The sequence below is a fragment of the Bos taurus genome, chromosome 24, assembly GCF_002263795.3.
Source record: "Bos taurus isolate L1 Dominette 01449 registration number 42190680 breed Hereford chromosome 24, ARS-UCD2.0, whole genome shotgun sequence".
Lineage (NCBI taxonomy): Eukaryota > Metazoa > Chordata > Mammalia > Artiodactyla > Bovidae > Bos > Bos taurus.
The window spans coordinates 57,700,130-57,720,538 of NC_037351.1; the positions used below are offsets into that span (position 1 = coordinate 57,700,130).

Below are 20,409 nucleotides of genomic sequence, written 5' to 3' on the forward strand. Positions count from 1 at the left end.
ATCCCTTCCTGGGGAACTAGCTTCCACATGCCAAGTAAAGCTCCTGCACACCACAGTGGAAGCCCAGCACAGTAAATAAATAAACAAAGATTGAAAAAGAAGAATCTGTGGGTAGAGGGCCTAAGAATTTACTTTTCAAGTTCCCAAACATATTCTGCTACGAATTGTCCTTGGCCTACCCTCAAAGACATCCTCATCCTCATTATTAGTTAGGCTGAGGTCTCTTCAATTGAAGCTGAGAGGAGCATTTCACATGGCCCACGTCATTCCCTTCATGCATCTTTCTGATGCGTTCTTGGAGATTTGGCCTCAGTTGAGAGCTTAAATGGGGCTTCCCCAGTGGTTCAGTGGTAAAGAATCCACCTGCAATGCAGGAGATCCAAGAGACTCAGGTTCAATCCCTGAGTCGGGAAGATCCCCTGGAGGAGGGCATGGCAACCCACTCTAGGTATTCTTGCCTGGAGAATCCCACGGAGAGGAGCCTGGCGGGCCTCAGTCCATAAGGTCGAAAAGAGTCAGGATTGAAGCTACTGAGCATGCACACAAGAGAGCTTAAACAGAGTATAAAACAGCCCCCAGGGGCTTCTGGAAAATCCCAAGTAATTCTGATTTCCTCTTCTATCCAGGCCATGATCCATCTGCTGAACGAACCAGCTACCCTGAAGGTACTATGATTCACGTAGGAAGAAGAGAAAGGAAGAGGAAAAAATGAGCCTGAGAGGCACAAAGGACAGGTAAGAAAGGAATAAAGGAGAGAACAGAGGCGATTCACAAAACTCAAGAAGGGAAAACACAACAAATGTTAGAAAAATATGGCGAAAATCAATGGATTCTGTGCATTTAATTTCTGAATGATGAAATTAACAGATATGGGAATGTTATGATTTAGTAATGTCAGATTTTATGGAACATGTGTTTTAGCTGATATAAGATTTTACAAGTCATCCTGAGTACATTAAAGAGGAAGAGGAACTGGATTAAGTATAATTAACTTCTCACTGTCTAATGAGTGCCTTTGAGAGAGTTATGGTTTGCAGTTGGCATGTCCTAGATAATTATTTCTCAGCATCTTAACGAGGAGGTGGAGAAAATCCGGCAAGAAACCCAGCCTTGTTGAATGCCTCCTCTATTAAACAGTATGCTGGTTTCTCCCTGTCTGCAAAACTAAGGCTCAAAGGAGTCATTTCCCCCAAAGTGACAAAGTTGGTAAGTGGCGGAGCTTAGAGAGGAAACCAGAGTCTCTGACTCTTATGCCTGGCTCTGTGTGTCCTGTTAGAAAGTGCACATACAGAGGAGGGAAATGACAGGGTGTAGAGAAAGATCACATCTGCAAGTAAAGGGTTTCTTTTCTGAGTTTGCATCTTCATGGGTAAACTGACGACAAGAGTGTGAACCAATATAACGGTAAGAGCTGACGGGGAGTCAAGGAGGGACTTCCCCAGTAGGTCCAGTGGTTAAAACTCCAAGCTTCCAACGCAGGGGGCTCAGGTTCAATCCCTGGTTGGGGAATTAAGATCCCACATGCTGCTCAGTGTGGCCAAATGAATAAATAAAATTTTCCAAATTAAAAAAAAGAGATGGGGGAGATATCATGTCCAGCCCTGAAATGACTAAAAATCTCCCAGAGAGGTGTTGTAAGCTTCTCAGAGGCGCTTACAGTCAGTTCTGTGCCAAGTTGCATGGTGCATTCCAGAAGGGCAAAGGGAATTCAAAGCAGGGACCTCAGTGGTAGCCGTTGAAATGGCATGAACACAAGGTTGGGGTTTAGAATCTTGGTGAAGTGCTGGCAGAGTGGCCTGCCTGTGGGCCCCACGGTGATTTGACAGGAATTCAAAACCATTCAGGAAGAAATTCCCTGAACAATTAATTGCGCTCTCCTTGCATACCTGCATACCTCTCCTTTCGGCTGAAGAAGACAGCAGCCTTCCTCCACCTTGCTGTGAAAATCTTGCCTGAATACTCTTAGGTTCTTTCTAAATGAATCACTTCCATATTAGAGAAAAAGGGATGCATGAGACCTTAAGTAAATGGGGCTTCTTCTGAGCTTGAACTATTTGGTTTAAACCAAAGCTTCTCAAACATTTTGGCAGCAGGACCCTTTAAACGCTCAAAAATAATCGAGGATTCAACAGACGTTTGTTTATAGGGGTAATATCCACCAATGTTGACCATATTAAAGTTATGGAAAAATTGAAAACATTTGTTTATTCCTTCAAAAAGAACAAAAATTGCCTTATTACAAGTTTGCATAAATGACATATTTTCATGAAAAATACCAGGACAGCACCAGAGAGGAAAAAAACATTTTTTTTTTTTTTGCAAAACAAAGTAACATTGTGCATGCTAAGTTGCTTCAGTCGTGTCCAGCTCTTGAACACTGGAAGAGTGGTATTGCTTTACATTTTTTTCATGTAGCTTGTGGCTTAATAGAAGACGGCTGGATTTTTTGTATCTGCTTCTGTTTTCAATGGGATGCACTACAGTGTTTGGGTTGAAGTATATGAAGAAAATCTGGCCTCACACAGATACGTTGTTGGAAAAGGAACCAGCATTTTAATGGTCTTTTTAATCTGGTTTCAGATAACCTCTTTGATACCACACAAAGATTAGTTGCAATGTGGAATCCAAAACATGATCAATTAATTTTTCATACATGTGACACAGAATCTGTTGGTCTGCACTGCATTTTACATGGATCTTTAACCCATATGTGATTTTGTAGCATATATTGGTCATTTGGAAAAACTTGGTTCATGAGATCTTCCTAATATTAATATGGTTCAATATACAATATTTTTAAGAATTACATTCATTAATATTACTCTTACCCTTGTCAGAACAGCCTTGAAGTATTGGGAAACTATCAAGCTTATAAAGAGATACAAGTTTTCCAAACTTCTAAATTAAGGAAATAATATGAATATTCACTTATAACAATGTGAGTCAATTCTGTGCTAAACGGCATGAAGTAGAAGATGAAAAGCATCAGCAAAAACTGTGACATAAAGGACCCCTAAAAGTTTCCTCCTTTACAACGAGAAGGCAGCATTTGTCTGAATCAACTTTTTCAGAGCTCTCAACACCAGTCAAGGGCAAAGTAGGTAGCATTTGTTCAAGAAAAATGGCTGACTCCCAGCAAGAAGAGTGAGTTTTTTGCAATTTAATTCACCCTAGCCCTCTCCCCTATCCCCAGTTGCATGGTAGTCTCAAGAACCAAGAGCCCACAATCAGTGAAAATCTGCAGCCCAGTAACCACTAAAGGAGAAAGAACAGGGTGGGAAGCCCCTGCTCCTGAAGCCCCCTTCCCAGGGAATCAGTATTATGACCCGTCTGGTGCTGACCTGGACGACCTCACCCACAAGACTGTCTTTATGTGACAGAGCTCAGTCAATATGAACAATATTTTTCCTGAGAGAGTTTTTGTCCAAAAATTTCAGAGCCAATAGTTTCACATCACGGCTGCCTGCAGCAGGGGATAACAACTACGGCAAACAATAGGCAAACGGATATGTTGGATTGGGAAGGAGGAGGTTGGTTACCATTGATGCTGGCGCTGCGGGTGGGGGGGGCAGGAGGCTGGGGGTAGCGCGAATTCTAGAAGTTCCTTGGGATGGTTTTGTGTCCTGTGAACAAGTGTCATAAATGTGAGTAAGAACTAAGAACCCAGGAAAAGGATCCACAGGACTAGTGATGTTATAAAATAAGACCATGAAGACAAGGAGTTGGGGAACAGAATGTATCAAGTCCAATAAAAGACATGGAGTCATTTTTTTCTTTAGCCGTTGGTGCAATAGACCAATCCAAACGGATGCACTTTTAAATCCCTCCACTTCTGTCACCATGATTCTCATCATCCCCGAAGGGTGTCGTGCTTTCAAATGCATTATTTCATACATTTATCTTTTCATGATTGTTGTTATTATTGCTGTTTAGTCGCTAAGTCATACCCAACTCTTTTGCGATCCCATGGATTGTAACCCACCAGGCTCCTCTGTCCATGGGATTTTCCAGGCAAGAATACTGGAGTGGATTGCCATTTTCCTCTCCAGGGGATCTCTCCCACCCAGGGATCGAACCCCGGTCTCTTAGGTCTCCTGCATTGCCGGCAGATTCTTCACCACTCAGCCACCTGGGAAGCCCTTATTCATGACCACAGTGGCACAAATAAGATAAGTTGCATCTGTGTGGAATGCGAAGCAGATGAGCCCGCTCCTGTTGCTGCTCCTTTCCTTCTGTCTCCTGGATGTCATTTGCCCGCTCCCCCAAAATGCTCTCACCATCATTAAAAGTGCTGAAACTCAAACTGTGAGATGTGGCCAGGTGCCCTGAAGGCAGAGCTGGTAGGAGAAGAAGCTGAAACTGTTGGCTAGAGGGAAGATTTGGAACCCTCTCTGAATTTCAGATATGATTCTATTACTCATTCCATGTTCCAGTGGAAGAAAACAAGATCTGGGAACGAGCTGTCTCCCCGGCCCCTCCCTGAGCCTGCCTGTGCAACACTGGGGGGAGGCTGGGCTCAGTGCATACTTACATGATGACATCCTTGTCCTTCCCGCAGTCAGAGCACAGGGTGAAGGTCATAATATTTTCTGACACTAAGTGTCTGTATTTTATGACTTGCCTAACTGCTATTGTCCATTTTATAAACTGACTTACTCAGAATAACTAAAGGAGTAAGTAAGGCTTGCGTTTCCTTTCCATGCCCCAAAGCTACGTTCATTACGGAGATGGAAGAATTCTAACACTACAAACACATGGAATTTCTTGATATTTTCTGCAAGAAGCTAGATGTATTTTAAAATTGATAAAGAGATTCCTTGGACATGCACGGATTTATCTAGTTACTTATCCAACAGATGTGCTGAACCAGACATCTGGAGAGATGAAGGGGGCTTTGGTTTGTGCTGCTCCAGGGACCGTCTGCCCCTGTCCCCTCTTGTGCTCACTATTACAGAGCTGGCCCCTGGAACCTACATTTCCCCCTCTCCCAGGGCCACTGGCTCTCTGCTGCACTTGACCCAAAGAAGGCAGGGGACGGGGCTTCCCAGGTGGCACAGTGCTAAAGAATCCACCTGCCAATGCAGGAGGCACAGGAGACATGGGGGCTGGAAAGATCCTCTGGAATAGGACATGGCAGCCCACCCCAGTATTCTTGCCTGGAAAACCCCACGGACAGAGGAGCCTGACGGGCTACAGTCCACGGGGTTGCAAAGAGTCGGACACAACTGAGCATGTACACACACATACAACACATACGTATACGCACACACACACACACACGCGCGTACACGCACACACGCAGGCAGAAGGTGGGGCTGACCCAGGCCAGTTAGGAGCAGGAGGAGTTACTGACCAGGAGGTGGAGTCCACATCATGAATGACTTTGCATCCCAGACTGAGGGGTTTGGACCTCAAGCTCCAGTTCTTCGGGAAGCAGATGAGAGTGCTCATTTCGGGAGGAGTGGAAATTGTTCTGTGAGAGGCTCACCATGTTGCACAGGGTACCAGGGTGAGGCTGAGTGGCCCCGCTCACCTGAGGCCTCCAGCTAAGCAGGAACATCCCATCCTCCCCTAAGTCCTGTTCGACCTACAAGCACATACACCCGGCACACGGCATGGCACTTGAAAAAGGAGACGGAACATGGATGGCATGAAACCTGCTTCCTTCCCTGGGGGAGCTAGCAGTTTGGCCAAGAGATAACTCTCAGGTATTAAACAGGGAGCAGGACATGATTTGCAAACTTCAGAGTCATCGAATTCTCAAAGGCACCGTGGAGGCAGGGAGTGCTTGTGCCAGACAGGAGGGGAGAGGTCAGGGTGGCTTGGATCTCGGGCAACAGAGCCAGGAGCGGGTAACCTGAGCCCAGTGGGGAGGATTAGACTTGGCTGGACAGGAAGGAGGGGCGGGCACTCCAGGCAGATGTATAGAAGCGAGACCCAGCGGGTCACAGGTGAGGGTCAGCGAAGAGATGAGCCGTGTGGGGAGGAGGCCCTGAAGGGTGGGTGTCGGGGGCTGGAAGGCATGGAACTCTGCTCAGGAGCGAACTGCCGGGCAAGTCTGCTGTCCCTCTCCATTCAGGTGCAATTCTGAGCAGATGGGAGAGGCAGGCTGCAAAGTGAGTACAGCGTGTTGTGCGTAGGGGCAGGCTTGGCGGCCAGCCCGCCTGGGTTCACACGCCGTCCGTCCGCCGTGTGATGGGGGACAATCACTGGATCTGCATCGGGGCTGACATGAGGTTACGGAGCTAATTCCTGGAAAGGGCTTAAAGCAGGGCCCGGGACACACAAAGCTCTAAATCGGTGGTTCTCAGCCCTGCCCTGGAATCTCCTGCAGTGCTTTATAAAAACTGCCAGTGCCAGAGGAGTCTTAGGGCAGGGAGACCATTCTGCAGGATGTGATATTGGTGGGCAGGTGTCATCAGGCATTTTCCCAAACCCATGGGATGCACAACATCGAGAGAGAGTGAGCTCTGATGCAAACTGCAGACTTGGGCTGGTAACGGTGTGTCCGAGAGTCTCACCAATTGTGACAAACGCCCTGCTCTTGGGAGGGGATGCAGAATGTGGAGAGTCTGCACTGGAGGCGGGGGGCGGTATGGAAACTGCTTTCGGCTCCATTTTGCTGTGAACCTAACAGTGCTCTAAAAAATAAAACCTGTTTGAAAGAGCGGAAAATATTACCAGTGCCAGGGCCCCACCAAAACAAAACAAAACAAAAAACCAGTTAAGCAGCATCTCAGTGATGGGCTGTGCTGCTGGCATTTTTCAGCCTCCTAGGTGACTGAGGCTCAGCAGGCACTGAGCTAACAGAACATCAGCTTGGGGACCTGGTGAAGCAGGTGAGGGAATCGCTCAGTGGACGGCAGAGGAGGGTTAGGTCTAGGCCCGGGCATGTCAGGGGGTGGCTTCCTGGCTCTCATTTGGCACAAAAGTGCTGAGCATGTGGCAGCATTTTGAACCTCTAGGATCAAATGCAGACCAACCAGATATTCTGTGAACAAGACATGAGCACACTGGTTTCAGAAAGGACACCATCTCATGGCTTTACTCCCAACAGGCTTAGTGAACAGACAACAGACCCCTCTTCTCAAAAGAAAATTCAAGGGTAGCTGGAAACCATCACCACCGGCCTCACCGACAGGCCACCAAGCTGGCACAGTGTCCCAGAACGTCTCCGGAAATCTCAAAGGACATGGTGACAACAGCAAGACTCCTAGATTAAATTGCAAATCCATCTATGAAAGACATGGCCTCTTGAGAGCAGGACAGAAAACCAGGCAACCCTGGACCCTGGCTCAGAGGACCCAGTGCTCTTTCACAGAAGTCAGTTAGCTTAGAATTCTGAAGGACTAACACTGCTATTTCATTTAAACACCCAGCATGCTCCAAGACAAACCTGGATTTTTCTCATCCAAACCTGCTTTCCGTCTCACAAAAATGTGCAATTCTGTTCTACCAGTTATTGGGGCCATGCACCCTGGAGTTGGTCCTCCACTCCCTCCTAGCATCCGGTCAAACAGCAAAATATCCAGTTGTGTCAGATGGATCCAGAAGCTAGCGGCTTCCTGCCTCCTTCTCCAAGACCACCGTGGACCAGTTTTGTTGGTGTGTCTAACGTGTGACTCCCTCTCTCTTGACTCTATTCCATGAGATCACGGGCTTTGCTGCTGCTGCTACTAAGTCGCTTCAGTTGTGTCCGACTCTGTGCAACCCCATAGACGGCAGCCCACCAGGCTCCCCCATCCCTGGGATCCTCCAGGCAAGAATGCTGGAGTGGGTTGCCATTTCCTTCTCCAATGCATGAAAGTGAAAAGTGAAAGGGAAGTTGCCCAATCGTGTCCGACTCTTAGCGACCCCATGGACTGCAACCTACCAGGCTCCTCCGTCCATGGGATTTTCCAGGCAAGAGTACTGGACTGCTGCTACCATGGGTTAAAGCCACTGCAGCAGGAGTGAAGCAAAAGGGGTCAACCAGCTTCCTTGGGAGAAAATAGTGAAGAAAACATATGAATGGGACATTTGAACGGACAGTGGAAACTGCGATTTTATGCCTGTCTGCTGTCAGTTAATTTCAAACCTTCAGAAATAGAAGTTGGAGTAGTGACAGTCAAAAATCCTAAATTCAGGATTCTTACAGAAGCAGAGACTGGCGTCACCTTGTTATCCCAGCAGCGAGAGATTAAACACTGTAGTCACTTCACAGCCACGCCGCTGGCATGTGTGCTTGTCAGGGCAGACAGCGTTACAGAGGCCCTTGGTTTGGGGAAAAAAGAAAAAAACCCTTTCTCCTCCTGCCTCTGAAGTGGTTAGGACTCTCTACAAATAAAAACAGTGCTTAGGAAAATTTAAACAAAGAAAAGAAAAGCAAGATCTTCCTGGACCCAGGGATCAAACCTGGATCTCCTGCAACGGTAGCACATTCTTCACCATCTGAGCCACCAGGGAAGCCCCAGCTCTTGGACAATCCCAGGCATAAGATAGGCCTTCCATGAATCCTTTTTTTTTTAAGTCTTTATTGAATTTGGTACAATATTGCTTCTGCTTCCCCCCCCCGCCCCAATGTTTTGTGGTTTTGGCCATGATTTTGGTTTAAGATGCTGGATCAGGGATCGAACCTGCAACCCCTACAGTGGAAGGTGAAGTCTTAACCACTGGACTTTTAGGGATGTCTGTGAATCCTTATTTTTAAAGGAAGTCCTCACAATCACTTCTTTTTGAGCTCTACTCCAGCAAGTGTGTTAGTAGACTTGTTTTGGAGAACAGCCCTAGCAGAATGAGATGCAGTGGGGGACAGGACACGATTCTTGGCTAATCCTAGCTTTGGCCCTAACCAGTTGTTAGGAACTTGGATGGGTCCCACCATCACTCCGGGTCTTGGGTCTATAATGGAACTGGATTGGACCAGTTGCATTTGACCAATTAAATCAGCATTTCTTGGGAGTATCACCTAAGTATCAATATTTTTCAAGAGTTCTCTAGGGGTAAGGTATAGCCAGGGGCCAGATAATCCATAGAACAGGGCCTCTCACACATTAATCACCCGGGATCTCGTTAAAAGGCAGCATCTGATTTTCCAGGCCAGGGTCTGGGACTCTGGTATTCTAACGAGCTCCCAGGGAAAATCAACTTTGAAAGACAAGGCCTTGGAGTCGCTTCCAGCTCTACGACTCCACCACGTCTACGAAAAGCGAATGTCCCTTTATTAAACCCTCAGAAAAATATCAGCTGTCACTTGACTGGCACCTCCATTTGAGCTGAGTTTGTAGGAAATGCCGAGCAGATGCCCCTGTGAAATTTAGTGGCTGTTTAAATTGGTTTTGCCTTTTTTGTTGTTCATTTCATTTATTTTTTTTAATTGAAGTATAATTGGTTTACAATGTGGTGATAGCTTCTGCTGTACAACAACATGAATCAGCTGTAAGTGTAAATACATCCTCTCTCCCTGGAGCCTCCCGCCCACCCCTCTAGGTCGTCACAGAGCAGCAGGCTGAGCTCCCTGTGCTTACAGCAGCTTCCCACCAGCTGGCTCTTTTACCCATGGGCTTCCCTGGTGGGCCAGAGGTAATGAACCTGCCTGCCAATGCAGGAGACATGGGTTCTACCCGTGGGTCAGCAAGATTCCCCGGAGGAGGAAATGGCAACCCACTCCAGTATTCCTGCCTGGAGAATCCTGTGAACAGATGAGCCTGGTGGGCTACCGTCCACGGGGTTGCAAAAGAGTCGGACATGACTTGACAACTGAGCAACGAGTGTATACATGTCAATCCTAATCTCCCAGTTCCTCCCACCCTCTCCTTCCCCCAACTGTGTCCACAAGTTCCTTCTCTGCGTCTGCATCTCTATTCCTACCCTGCAGGTAGTTCATCAGGACCATTTTTCTAGATTCCATGCATATGCATTTATATACGGTATTTGTTTTTCTTTTTCTGACTTTTTTCACTCTGTATGACAGACTCTAGGTTCATCCACATCACTATCATTGACCCAATTTCATTCCTTTTTATGACTGAGTTGGTTTCGCTTTTTTAAAAAACTAGTTGCTCGACCCAGGCAGGAGGAAATACTGCAAAAACAGACCGGAGAACTTCTCTCTCAAAAGCAGCCTAGGAGACTGTGGTCAGGGAAGGAACCGTTCACAATGTGATTGCTTCTCTTTGCCTGCTGCTCTCTTGTCAGAGCCTTGGTGCCAGCTGCCTCCCCCTTGGTCCTCTTCCCTGGCCCATCTGCCTTGCTCCCATATCACCTGGTGCCTGCTGGGGGAGCCAGCCCGGCAGCTGGCAGCAGACAGGAAAGTGGGGAGTTGGCACAGTGCCCGGGGGAGCAGCCCCTCGCTGGGGGAGCAGTAGGCAGGAGTGGCAAGGAAGAAGCATCCCACAGCTGGGGCAGCAGTCCAGGGAACCGGGGATGACAAAGCCAGAGAAGTGCGGCCACAGAGTGACCGGAAGCTCAGGCTCCCACAGCTTAGTGGGTGATCAGAGCCACTGGCGTGGTGGCCTGGTCCTATGGCTCCCGCAGGAGGCCTCTTAACAGTCCCTATCTTCATACCCCCTTAAACAGCACAGCCCCTGAAGGACCGGCAGGCTGACCACCGAGAAGCCACCATGATTCAAATCCTTCCCCCGAAACTCAGAAGGCTGTCCAGAGCATGGCTCTGTGGGGAGAAAAAATTGACTGACAAAGACAGAGGAACAGGAGAAACACATGCAAAGTTTATTTAACTCGCACATGCACGTGGAGCCTTCACCAAAGAGCGAAGACTCAGAGAAGTGACCAGATCGCACATGCACGTGGAGCCTTCACAGAAGAGTGAAGACTCAGAGAAGTGACCAGAACAAGAAGCATTTATACTGTGTAGACGCAGAAATGATAAATTTGTGCGAAGGCCTGACAAGACAGGTGTGCGCTGTGGGCAGTAAGTGGTGAGGAGGCCACGGGGAGATACGTGTGACTTTCACGAGGTTTGTTTGTACAGAGCTCTTGCCCCAGTTTCCCCGTTTCTGGTGATGAGAAGGCCTTCCCTCCTCTGGGCACAGGGAATGCACCTTTCACGGGGAGTTTTATTAATAGGACCTCTTTCTGGGAAGAACGGTGACGGGGGAAGGTCAGAATGATCTCTCTGCTTCTTCCATTTTTTAAAAATTCCTTCAACTTAAGATCTTTCATATGCCAAGGTATCATATTTAGGGGTGGCGCATCCCGCATGCCATCAGCTCTTTCCCCTCCCCTCAGATGAAGATTCAGTAAAGAACATAACAAATGCACCATATGCATTGTGTAATTCATCCCACAGAGCTCACTGTCCCGGGTGCTGGGGGTACAGCAGGGAACAGATCGGACAAGTTTCTGCTGCCGTGGAACCTACCTTCAAGCTGGGGGAAAACTATGACAAACAAAAATATAAATAAATACATGTCAGGACTGGAAATAACCCGTGTCCAAGTATAAGATAACAAATTCTGGGAGATCCAAACTATGAAACTCAGAAACCAAAAACCTCCTTTTTTGCTCAGCCAAAAAAGGAGGGAACCACTGATACACCAAACAACACGGATGATTCTTGAAATAATTACGTGGCATGAAAGAAGCCAGATACAAAAGAGTACATGCTCCACGATCTCATTTAATTATAAAAATTCTAGAAAAGATTAAGAGAGTCTCCAGGGACCAAAAGCTTGTTGTGTGAGGATGGTGGGGGGGGGGCACAAAGAGGGCCAGAAAGTGGGGGTGCAGAGGGGCACAGAGAGGTCCCTTGGGAGACTAAACGTGTCCATTCTCTTGACAGTGGTGATGGTGCCACGGCTGTGTGCGCGTGTCAGAGCGCACCAAACTCAACACTTCAAATGTGAGGAGCGCACTGTGTGCCTATCACACCTACGCAAAGCGGATAAGTGTGTGTGTGTGTGCGTGTGCCCACACGACACACATTACATCATGTGCCACGTGAAGACTGAAGCAAGACAAGGAAGGCAGGACATGCTGGGGGCAGGTGGTGCTATTTTAGATGGCGGGTCAGAGAAGGTCTCAGGTGATTGAGACCTGAAGGCAGTAAGAGAACTAGCCACGGGGTTATCTGGGGAGAGAACATTCCAGAAGAAGAAAGAGTGAGGACAAGGGTCTTGCGGGAGCACCCTAGGCCTGAGTAACACTGGAACTCAGGGATGGCTCAGAATTTAGTTAACGATCAATTCTGAACCGAATCATTGCCCCAAGCTTCACATACAGTCTTTCATCTGTTCTGCCTACCTGGGGAGAGTCCATGCCTTTGGCTAGGCTTCTTAACACTTATATAAGCCCTGGTCATTCTAAACCAGCTCTGGAATCACACTAAGATTCTCATTCAAGAATTCCAAGGGCTTCCCTGGTGGCTGAGTGGTAAAAAAAATCTGCCTGCCAATGCAGGAGACACAGGTTCAATCCCTGATCCAGGAAGATCCCACATGCCAAGGAGCAACTAAGCTCATGCACCACAAGTACTGAGCCTGTGCTCTGGAGCCCGTGCTCTGCAACAGGAAAACCCACCGCAGTGAGAAGCCTGAGCACCACAGCGAGAGAGCAGGCCTGCAGCAGCCCCCACTCGCCACAGCCAGAGAAAAGTCCGTGCAGCAACGAAGACCCAGCACAGCCAAAAAATCAATATATTAAATTATTTAAAAAAAAATAATTCCGAGATCTGTTTGGCCCCCATCTTCTCTGAAATGGGAAGGTAACGTAATCCCACTTTTAAACTCTTATGACTAAGAGTGACTAACAGTATCTAACAAAACACAGAAGACCCTGAAAAAGTGAACATTTACCTGGCATTTGGTCAGTACCAGGCACTGTTCTAGAAACCCTTTATGTATTATCTCAGGACATCTTCCCCCAGCCTTGCAAGGTAGATACTGTTATTATTTCCACTTTACCCTTTATGGGGCTTCCCTGGTGGCTCAGAGGGTAAAGCATCTGCCTGCAATGCAGAAGACCTGGGTTCGATCCCTGGGTCAGGAAGATCCCCTAGAGAAGGAAATGGCAACCCACTCAAGTACTCTTGCCTGAAAAATCCCATGGACAGAGGAGCCTGGTCGACTACAGTCCATGGGATCGCAAAGAGTCGGACGCGACTGAGCGACTTCACTTTCTTTCTTTTCTTTTACCCTTTATAGATACAGACATGCCCAGTCAAGAAGTAGGGCTAACAGTTGAACCTGGGAGGTTATGACTCTGAAGCCAGCCCTTGTTAAGTACCCACTCATGGCTTGCAGAGTGCTGCAAATCTCTGATTCTTAACCAGTGGTCCCACATATACCCCTACTGGCCTGGTCCAGGCCTGACCCTGTGCATGGCTGGGACGCCTTCCAAATTTGGAGCAGTGCTATAGACTGAATTGTGTCCCCTTCAAATTTATGTGTTAAAGCCCTAACTCCCAATATGATGGTGTTTGGTAAGAGGGCTTTTGAGGGGTGATTAAGCTTAGGTAACATCGTGAGGGTGGGGCCCCCGCAATAGGATTAGTGCCTTCACAAGAAGAGATAGCAGAGAGCCTGTCCTCCCCCAACCACTTTCTCTCTCTTTGCCATGTGAGGAGACAGCAAGAAGGCAGCCATCAGCAAGCCCAGAAGAGGGTCCTCACCCCACCCTGCTGGCACCCTGACCTCAGGCCTCTAGAACCATGAGAAATAAACTTCTATTGATTAAGCCTCCCAGTCTGCGGTATTTTTGAGCTCATACAGGCAAGGTCAACAAATCATGCCAGATCCAGACACCTCTTATGTATCAAGCTCATTCCTAGGTTCAAGGGTGGCTCAGATGTGGTTTGGAAGGGATCCTGGGAGGGTCCAGAGTATCAGGCTTCCCCAACTACATGCGTGGGACTCAGCCTGAGGCCTGGGCTGATGGCTCAGGAGCTGAGAAGTTGAAGGTGCTGGGATTGGTCTAGCCTTATAGGTTTCAGAGAAAGTGAACCAGTGCCTGGGTTTTGGAGCAGGGAAGCCAGGCAGTCAGGACTGATGGAGTCTGAGGCAGGTGTCCAAGGCAAGCACAGAATTCTAAGACAGTGAAAGGCAGAGGGTGGTGGGGAGGGCAGGAGAGGTTCCCAGGGGTGATGAAGCGAAAGTGGAGGTAAATTTCATGGGAGACCTTTGCCAGGGAGAAAACAGGGCTGGGCTGGTCAGGACGGAAATATGTTCCCAATCAAACTATGTTCTTAGTCCCATCTCTCCCTGCATCTCCCCTCAGAGCTGAAGCAAAACCTTTCTTGGACTCACAAGACCTGATTCAGTTCCAGTTGCCCTAACTCGCTGTTATTAAAAAAATTTTTTTAATATTATTTATTTATTTGGCTGTACTGGGTCTAAGTTGCAGCACGCAGGATCTTCAGTCTTCACTGAGGCATGCAAAGATCTTCAGTTTCTGCACGTGGGATCTTTTTTTAGTTGTGGCGTGTGGAATTTTAGTTCTGGTTCCCTGACCAGGCATGGACCCCCTGCATTACAAGGCAGAGTGTTAGCCCCTAGACCGCCAGGGATGTCCCTCAGGTAATGTCTCTATGAGGCTCACCTTGAAAGAGGACATCAACGTTGGTCAGGTGATTGCTAGTGCTGGAATTTCTGCATCAGCCAGACTCTCCCTCTTTCCAATTCTCAGAAATTCACCCCATGATTCTGGGATTACAAAGGAAGAGTGAACCCCAGTTGGCCCATGAACTTCCCTCATGTTACTGGTCTTCTCCAAGTTCTCAGAAGGTGTCAATGGAGGGGACTTTCCAGAGCCATTCAGCGTGTGTCCAGTTTCCAGTGCACCTTTCTCTGGGTGTCCCACCATCTGGGGAGGGACTGTTGGACTGGTCTGTCACCTGAGAGTCGTGGATCTCCCCTGAGAGCCAGCACCGTGGTGGGAGCAACTGCTCAAGTCCTGTCCCAGGAAAGGATGAGCGGGCACACAAGAAAGGTTGAGCATCCAGTGGCGTGGCCCTGTCACCATCCACTCCGCTGAGACACTCACCTCTGAAGTTAAAACCACAAAGTGAAGACGGGCAGCAGGTTATCAGCATGGCCCTATCGTCCCGGGGACCAAATGGGTGCTTCTCATCAGACCCTTGCGACTCACTTAAGAACTGTTTCTGGCAGTGGTCGGAGGAACAGCCACGAAGCACGGCGGCTGAATTCATTCAGGAAGAATGCTGCGGGAGCCCGCCCTGGCTCCATGCTCGGACACAGAGCCGTCCTGGTGCCCGAAGCACTAGAGCTCATCTTTAAGATTTGTGACACCTACTTAAGCTCACGGGAACACAAAGTTCACAAAATGCTTTCCAACCTCGGATGAAATGCCTTTCCCTCTTAGCCAAATTGCAGCAAGTTTCAGTCATCTTTATTTCCACCAAATGAGTCCTTGATCAAACATGTTAATTACATTTTCTTCTCCAAGAGGGAAACAGCAGATGGGGGAAATGCTGCCAAACTTAGCTGCCTTTCTTACCTCTAAATTGCCCTCTTTTTAATCAGTTCCAAAATTATAGTTCAAGGTCTGCCTGCCAATGTAGGAGACACAAGGAATGCGGGTTCAATCCCTGGGTCAGGAAGATCCCCTGGAGGAGGAAATGGCAACCCACTCCAATATTCTTGCCTGAAAAATCCCACGGACAGAGGAGTCTGGCAGGCTACAGTCCAAAGGGTCGCAGAGTTGGACACAACTGAGCATGAGCATGGCTTGGCGTGTTGGGGAACATACTCAAATTGCACAAAGTAACAATTATTTAAAGAGTATTCTAAATTCTTGGCATGTGTTGATTTAATCCCTGGGTCAACCCTTTAAAGCCGATACTATCTTTACCCCTATTTTATAAGTGAGGAAATGGTGACCCAGACAGCTTAAGCAACTTGCCCAAAATGATATGGCTTGAAAGAGGCAGATCTGGGATTTAAATCCATATTCAGTTTTGGATTCAAATCCTTGCTTTCAATGGTGGATACAATCTCCTGTCCTTTGCAAGTGAAGTTGATGGTAACCCTTCTACCTTTGGCAGGATGTGTTCCTTGAGGTGTTCCTTCCAAAAATAAAGATATTCTCATTTTTTAATTAAATACTTTGCTACTTTTGACTGCCTCGAGTCTTAGTTTTCAGCAGGCAGGGTCTTTCCTTGCGGAGCATGGGCTCCTCTCTAGCTGCGGTGCAGACTCTGGGGCGTGTAGTGGTTGTGGGTGTGGGCTCAGGTGCCTGAGGCATGTGCGATCTTAGTTCCCCAACCAAGGATCCAAGCCATGTCCTCTATATCGGAAGGCAGGTTCTTAAGCACAGGATCGCCAGGAAAGTCCCCAGAATGGAGGTATTCTTAACCGACTGACCTCTTCTTATTTGCCCAGCCACATTCACAACCAACACCTCATGTTTCTGAGATGTCTGAGAAAGAATTTGGGTTTCCCTGGGTATAGAGATAGGCAGAGGGCCCCTCGAGGGCCGAAGTTGGGCTCAGACAACAAGCACTTATGAACAACCCTCTGCCAGCTACAAACCAGCGTGGCTTCAGGAATTTAACAGTGCTCCAAGACTCCTAGCATCTGTCCATCCAGACATGAGGAAAAACTGAGAAGACCCAGATTTCACTGAAGTCACAGATTCAGATTCACAGATTCCACCTTTTAAAAACCATCCAAACAGAGTGTATAGTGTCAATATATGATAAAAACAGCTTCAATCCTGTGTTTGGATTATAGTTCTCTTGTTAAAAATCTATTTTCTTCTTGTCTTTGAAAATTCTCAACTGATTCTAACACTTTCAAAACTATGCGTATAAAATTATTCTGGCTCTAAGCACTTGGCTAGGAGAAAGTAATTCTCTCAGATTAATTTTGGGAATACAAGACTTTCAGGGAGTAGCAGGGCAGGGCCTAGCCCGCGGGTAACCGCTCTCAGGTGTGGTCACCTGGGAGGGCGACCCCGGGGCGGAGGCGGCTTGGGCTCCTGCAGCCTCGGAGCAGTGGCTTCCTGGCTGCGGGATGGGGCACTTCCGCGGGTTGTCCCATGGTTTGGTTTAAAAAAAAAAAAAAGACTTTCAGGGAGTGTTAACTGCTAACTAAAAACAAATTTGCTGCAGTGCCCTGTACTCTCCACTGATTGTTTTGCATAAATCATCTCAATACATCATCACAAACACTCATTTTACAGATGAAGAAACTGAAGCTCCGAGAAGTTAATTGACTTGCTTAAGGTCACATAACTCACAAGCAGCAAAGCTTATTATTAAACTCCTGCCTGCCAAGACAGGAGACATAATGAGATGTGGGTTTGATACCTGGGTCAGGAAGAGCCCCTGGAGGAGGGGATGGCAACCCACACCAGTATTCTCGCCTGGAGAATCCCATGAACAGAGGAGCCTAGTGGGCTAAAGTCCACAGGGTCACAAAGAGTCAGACACGACTGAGCAACATAGCATGAGATATAGTAGACTGCAAAATGTGGCCACTAATTCCTTTCACTCGGTTATGGACACCGTGGTGCAGTGTGACATTTCTACTCTACTGTTCAAGAAATCTCTTCCTGCGTCTTGACTCTGTTCTGGCCCTGTGACTTGCTTTGGTCCAGAGAATGTGGTGGAGGTGGTGTTGGGATGGAGCTCAACAAGAACATTTCCTGGAGCTTTCTCCATATTGCTCCCCTGAGACCCACGTATAGGAAGCCAGTTCTAGCCAACTGGAGGATCAGAGTCCACATGGAGGAGAAGCGAGGAGGCCCAGTCAACAGCCAGCATCAACTGCCAGACCTCCTGGTGAAGCCATCTTGGACCTCCCAGCCCAGCCAAGCCTCAGACTGACTCAAGTCCACGAGTGAGCGCGAGTGACCCCGGCAGTATCAGCCACTGCCAGCCCCCAGAATTGGGAGAACTAACCAGCTGCTGCTGCTTCCGGGCGCTCTGTTTTTGGATGGTTGATGACACCATTTCTCAGCCTCAGCACTACTGGCATTATAGAATGGGTGGTAGGTACTTCGTTGCGGGGCATTGCCCTGAGCAATATCGAACATTCAGCAGCATCCTTGGCCACTATCCAATGGATGCCGGAAGCACCCCCTCCCAGCTGTGACAATCGAAAATGCCTCCAGACATGACCAGATTTCCCTGGGGTCAAAAAACATAAGTGACTCGGGAAACCCTCAGATGGACTTTTTTCCCTTCAAAATCTTGAGCAATCAATGCCCAGCTTAGGGCAGAGCTGGAAAATGTTCTTTGCCCCTGGATCCGCTGACGCCTCCCAGGTGGCCTGGATGAACTCAGCTGGCATCTTGGGAACAGCACTCTGGTTATCAGAAGAAAAAGGTCAGTCCTATACTAAGTAGGTAAAGGGCAGCATTTTTTAAAGAATACTCAAACATATCACGTATGAATGTCCTAGAGTGGACATAACAAACCACCATACAGAGAACAGCATAAAACAACAAAAATGTGTTCCTTCACTGTTCTGGCGGCTGGGAAGTCCAAAATCACAGCGTCAGCAGGGCCACGCTGAAGGGACACCCCTCTGAAGGCTCGGGAATGATCTCCCCTAGCCCCTCCCACCTCGGGGGGCCGCCGACAGGCCTGGGCTTTCTGCAGTACATCTGCAAAGACCCTACTTTTGGGCTTCCCTAGTGGCTCAGTGGTCATGAATCCACCTCCCAATGCAGGAGACATGGGTTCGATCCCAGTCCAGGAAGATCCCACGTGCCTCAGAGCAATCGAGCCCGTGTGCCGTAACGACTGAGCCTGTGCGCTAGAGCCTGTGCTGCACGACCGGAGAAGCCACCGCAAGGAGAAGCCCGAGTGCTGCAACCAGACGGTAAAGCCAGTGCAGCCACGAAGACCCAGCCCAGCTGAAAATAAAGGAATAAATAAAGAGCCCTGAGCGCCTGGTATTGAGGGTGGAGCGGGGGAAGACCCTATTTCCAAACAAGGTCACACTCTGAGGTTCCAGGTGAACATGAATATGGGGGACCCTAGTCAACCCGCACACATATGAGCAATGCTTGTGGTGGGTGCGGTTCTCCCGGCCACTGTCCCACCAGCTCGTCTACCAGGTCCGCCTCCAGACCAGCCAACTCCAGGGCTGAGCCGACAAGAGAGCAAGCGGGGCTGCTTCCCATCCCTCTGACTGGGGCTCCTGCCCTGACCTCCCCCCTCCCTTCCCTCCTGCTTCACTCTTAACCTAGACGCGCCCTCATTACCACTGGATGGGACCGTGACCATCGAAAGAGGCCTCCACGCTGCGGAGACGAGCGTCTCTCTCTAGGTGTGGGTTCCTAGACACGTTGTCATCTGTTGCTTCACTGCTTGTCTTTAAAATCCATTCATAAGAGACCACAGTTCACGGTTTGTATATATATTGCGACTTGCTTTCATGATGAGGTAGAAGACATCTATTTGCATTTTCTTCCCCTCCTCCCAACCACTACATCTTTATTTTTTATTTTTTTTAAGATTTTTGAAGTCCATTTTTAAAGTCCTGATTGAATTGGTTACAATACTGCTTCTGTTTCATATTTTGGTGTTTTGGCCACGAGGCATGTGGGTAGGATCTTCGTTCCCCAACCAGGGATCAAAACCGCACCCCTCGCATTAGAAGGCAAACTCTTAACCGCAGGACCACCAGGGAAGTCCAAGCCTTATATCTTGAGGGGGGAAATGCTTCCATGCCACAGTGCAAGCTGTACGGTTATCAGTGACGCTTCTCTCTCCCAACACGTTCTTGGCTTTCCATGTCTTATGTCTGCCAAGCACACTTGACCTGTGGTAGTGGAAAGGTCACAACAGCACTGATCAATCTCTCCAGATAGCCTTGTTTGCCGTAAATACACGGTCTCAGGGGATTAGAGTGATACGACAAGAATGCAGGAAGAATGCGGGGAGAAGTACTACCCAGTTGAGGAAAGAGGGAAGACGAGAACGCGGATAAACGCGGCAGCAGGGCTCGCAGCCTCACAGCAGAAGTGCAGATGGGACACTAAGCCAGGAAAAGCCCTTAGGAAACAGAAACAGGAGCTCTCAAATATCTAAGAACTCTTTAGACTGAGAGACTAAACTCAGGTAGGTAAAGTATTTTTCTTTGGGAAACTATGCACTGATCTGGTGATTTATGGTACATTGATAATGGCAAAAAAATTCAAGACTAATATGGTTACTAACAACTAACTTTCAGTCTTTGAAAGGCATTTGCACAAAATCCTATTCATTTTCCTAACCAGCACGTAACATATGGGTAGAAGTCAAACTACTTTACAGATGAATATTTTCAGATTAAAGCATTTGCATCTTGGACAACACACGGGAATCACCTGGACTGGGGACTGACTTTGTCAAGAGTGAAGGACCAGTGTTGGTGGGTTTACTGCCCTGCTCGTGGGCAGCTACAGCTCAGAACTCCGAGTGTAGGACACCAAAACTTTTAAAGATTATTAGTATCCAAC

At 48.0% G+C, this 20,409-nt stretch overlaps 1 protein-coding gene and 1 long non-coding RNA gene across 10 annotated transcripts in view; one reads left to right on the forward strand and one right to left on the reverse strand.

The window, feature by feature from the left end:
- ALPK2 (alpha kinase 2) overlaps positions 1 to 20,409 on the reverse strand; it is a 132,624-nt gene that overhangs the window by 88,167 nt on the left and 24,048 nt on the right. The gene's annotated exons all lie outside the window — the stretch shown is intronic.
- The window catches only part of LOC101907607 (uncharacterized), a 51,347-nt gene that overhangs the window by 2,286 nt on the left and 28,652 nt on the right, over positions 1 to 20,409 (forward strand). For all 4 annotated transcript variants that reach the window (XR_009492767.1, XR_009492768.1, XR_815277.4 and 1 more), the window contains exon 2: positions 627 to 734. This is a non-coding gene — a long non-coding RNA (uncharacterized lncRNA). The remainder of the gene's footprint in view (positions 1 to 626; positions 735 to 20,409) is intronic.